Consider the following 4,050-nt stretch of genomic DNA (forward strand, 5'->3'; position numbering starts at 1 on the left):
GTCGGGCGCTGGTGCCGAGCGCCGGGAGGCTGGTCCTCTGAGTCTCCTGGGGGCAGCGACTGGCTAGCCTGCGGAGGTCGGGGGATGCCCTCGGGGGTGCGAGGCCGGCCGGGACCGTGGCCCCCGGAGTCCTTTCCCAAGTGGGTCCGGGCCTGGGGCTGCTGGGGTGTGGGCGGGCACCGGAGTGGAAGCGGTCGGGGGATCGGAGCTTGGAGGGCTCCCCAGGGGTTTGTAAGGGACGCCGAGGGCCGAGACCCCGGGTGCGCGGCGCTGTCTCGAGGGAAGACACCCGCCAAGGGCGACTCATCTTCCACTCGGGGGGCTTTGTGTGAGAAGCGGGCGGGAAGAGGCGCGGAATGTTCGCTCTTCGTGCGTCTAGGAAGAGTTAAGAGTCCTGCAACCAGAGGGCTAGCGGTTGTCTTGCGAGTAGAAACTTGAACGTTTGTTCACTCTTCAGGTTTGGGAACGTTTTAATGGGATTGATGCTGTAGAATTAACCTAATGCTTCATTTTCTCTAAGGGGTTGTTGCTTTGGATATATGGTTTCCTTAAGTGAAGGTAGTTTTAGGATCAGACTTCTGTGTAGCTGGGTTTTGAGGGGGGGAATGTTGTGTGGTTTTCCAAAATATTAATGCTGATCGTGATACTGGATGTCACCCCGTGGAGGGAAGAGGGAAAACTTTGTCAGTAACCGAATTAAAATAGGAGAAAGCAAAATACCGAGGCTCAGCGTTAGCAACTAAAATACAGTGAAAATCCATTTCTATTGCTGAAATTTGATAACAAATTTTTTAAAAAACTAAAACAAGCCAAAAAATGGACTCTAGACTGTGATTGCTAGCTATTGTTAAACTTAATAGTTAACTACTTACTATGAGTCGATTATAATGCATATACAAAAGGTACACCATAGTACAGTATCTGACACCCATAACCGAACCTTCAGGGCTACCAGTATTTGTCCTGTATATTGACATGAAAACTAAGGTGCAGGAGATTAAGTTCTTACTGAGTGCAGAAGTTAGGATTTGCACTTAGGCCTTTCAGAGTTCAAAATCAGTGCACCTGCTACACCAAAGTAGCGTAGCCCACTTAAAGAACAGTTGGTATTTAATACTTACAGCTTAGGTGTCTTTTTAAATTTACTTGAACATACCCTCCACATAGGTCTGCGTTAGAAGATACTGTGGGTTCTAACATTGACTTAGAAAGGAAGACAATTGGGGGCAAAGTGGGAGAATTGTAATAATTATGCATCAACTATAAATGGCCCTTACTCTACTCAATTCTTTGACTAAAGCAATTCATTCTTTTCTACCTAGGACAAAGCATGGCACATGCATGTATTTAGCAGTTTTGATTTGGAGGCTGAGAAGGTTGGTCCATGCCCTGGAGGAGTTTATCTCCTACTTAGGCAATTGTGTAATACAAACTGGCCTAGATGCTCTTACTGCTCAGAGCCTAAACTAGCACTTCATAAACTTTTCCTATTTGCCACCCTCTTTTCTCAAGAAATTCAAGGTCTGTGACCTTGAATATATAGAGTAGAAAGCAGGTTTATAAATCAAACATTGTGATAATAATTTAAAATTATTTTAAAACAATTGATTGGTACATACAGTTTTGCCGTTTATTAAAGACTAAAGCAAATTTTCATAGCAATGAGGTGGGTGCGTTTATTTTACATAAAGAATGAAATCATTCAATGCCACTTCACGTAATGTGTTTAGGGCCATTTCAGAAAGTGTTGGAAAGTCTGTCTTAATCACAAGATGAAATTTATTTAACAATTTTTAACTTAAACAGTTTTTAAAAATCAAACATTCTAACACATATACCACTTTGTACACATGAGGAATGGAAATCTTTTCTGTAGTTAGCCATTAAATTTCTGAAAGAGTAGAAAATTTTGTATGTACAGCAAAAACATTAAAACTCATAAAATAATAGTCTGGACTGTTTTGGCACTGCGCAGCATGACAACGTGTATGTTCAGAGCCAAGGCCGTAGTGAAGTTGCATGATGCAGCGTAAGCACGTACTGCCAGAAACACCTCAGATTCATTACTCATTTGATTTTGACTTAGTTTTGGGGTGTTGTATATTCAGAAGTCCTCTTCTGTTGCCAGAGTTTTTGGGACCCTCCCCAGCGCCTCTATATGGAGTTATGACTCAGTTTAAGAAGCCGTGGCTAGCCTGGCACAGTGGCACACGCCTTTAATCTCACCACTTGAGACGCAGAGGCAGAGATCTCTGTGAGTTTGAGGACAGCCTGGTCCACATAGTGAGTTCTAATCCTACCTTAAAAGAAGCTGTGGTTTAGATAAGTTAGGCTGATGTTTCAGTGTGTCCTTTTAAACATTCAGAAAAAACTTGTATGTCTTTTCTTTATAATTTAGCTTCTTTTAAAACTGCAAGTTGCTCTTCGCTGTCTATTATTTATATTTTACTGCCAATATAGATTTTTGTAGAGAAATTGGTTCTTTGTCACTGGTACACAGTATTACTGTTTATATCTGTATCACATGTTCAAATGCTGTTTGTTGCCTGCCATTTTATGACTTTCTTGGAAAACATTCCTACCAGCTTACTCTTGCCAGTTACCCCCTAAATCTACTTTTTTTTTTCTTTATGAACCAGTGCCAAACTGTTCTGGGCTGTCCATCGAGGTTTGAAGGTCTCTGCTGTGTAGTTAGTACCCAGAGCAGCACTTGAGGCTTGTGATTAGGGCCACCCACCTAGAGAGGTGACATCTCTGAACATCTCCAAACTACAAACTCTGCGTTCTAGTGGTAGCTGCTTTCCCACCAGTTCCTGACTCTTCAGCCCTCTCACTGCGGGCTTCACCTTGTCCCTTCTATGGGAATCAGAGGACAGAAATTCTCAGACTGACATTCTGTGTAGGCTTCACTTAGCTCTCTTTGAATGCCGTCTCTTGGAAATGTATAGATTAAAGTTTGTGTTACCCATTGCTACCATCCTGTGTTGTTGACTAACTGTATGAGTACGTATTGAGTATCCAGGGTAGTAGTAGTAGTATGTCTTTTCGTTATGTCCTTAGAACCCAGCACTGTGTCTTATATTATGTTCTACATAAATGTGTCTTGATTAAATAAATTCTGTTTGACTGGGTAGTCCTATTTATGTAAGTACAGATTATGCTATATTAATTTAGAGTTACATATTTATTATATATATATATATATAATTGGAGAACGTTGCGTGGTATGATAAAACAGCTATTTACTTTGTGATACTTGCTTTGTATAATTCATGAAATTGTAGAAATCAGTTGAGAAAAGTATGTGAAGTTTCTGGTTGTTTAGCAATGAGTAGGATAACCACTGCCCAATAGGCTATTTGTGTTTTGATTGGTTAAATAAGCTACTACCCTTGTAGTGCCTATTGTTAAATGTTTTTAATACAACTTTTTTTATGGAGAGACATATTAGTATTTGAGAAGGAAGTAGTAGTATAGACTGAAGTGACTGGAGAGGGCTTCCTGGACACTTTCTGACTAAAAATGGTTTTGAAGGGTCTCTAGAATTCAGATAGACACATGGGAGGATTTGATGATTTTTAAAGTTCTTTATGTTTCCAGTTACTGCAGGACAAGAATCAAGCCAAATGATTTTTTAGAGTTAGGTTCCTTAGTCTGCATTGTGTGTTTGAATGTATTATCTTTCCCCCAGTTATGAAAACTCTATAATACATGGATAGAAATGAGACGAAATGGAAATTTAAGTGGGTGGTGTAAAGGAGAATAACAAAATGGGAGCTTGCTCGCCAGCGCTGGGCATTCCAGTTGTGACGATCATAGGTAGATTGTCATTTCAGTTTACCCTGGAGAATCCCGAGAGTTACCACATTCTCAGGGCTCCGCAGTGCCAAACTGAGAAAAGAAGGAATTGAGTTTTCTAGTTCCAAATCTGTGTCCTGCCGGGCGATGGTGGCGAACGCCTTTAATCCCAGCACTCGGGAGGCAGAGGCAGGCGGATCTCTGTGAGTTCGAGACCAGCCTGGTCTACAGAGCTAGTTCCAGGACAGGCTC

General features: G+C 41.6%; 1 protein-coding gene across 2 annotated transcripts in view; it reads left to right on the plus strand.

The window, feature by feature from the left end:
* Tgfbr1 (transforming growth factor beta receptor 1) overlaps positions 1–4,050 on the plus strand; it is a 53,791-nt gene that overhangs the window by 388 nt on the left and 49,353 nt on the right. The gene's annotated exons all lie outside the window — the stretch shown is intronic.

This window comes from Microtus ochrogaster, linkage group LG5 (genome assembly GCF_000317375.1).
Source record: "Microtus ochrogaster isolate Prairie Vole_2 linkage group LG5, MicOch1.0, whole genome shotgun sequence".
Lineage (NCBI taxonomy): Eukaryota > Metazoa > Chordata > Mammalia > Rodentia > Cricetidae > Microtus > Microtus ochrogaster.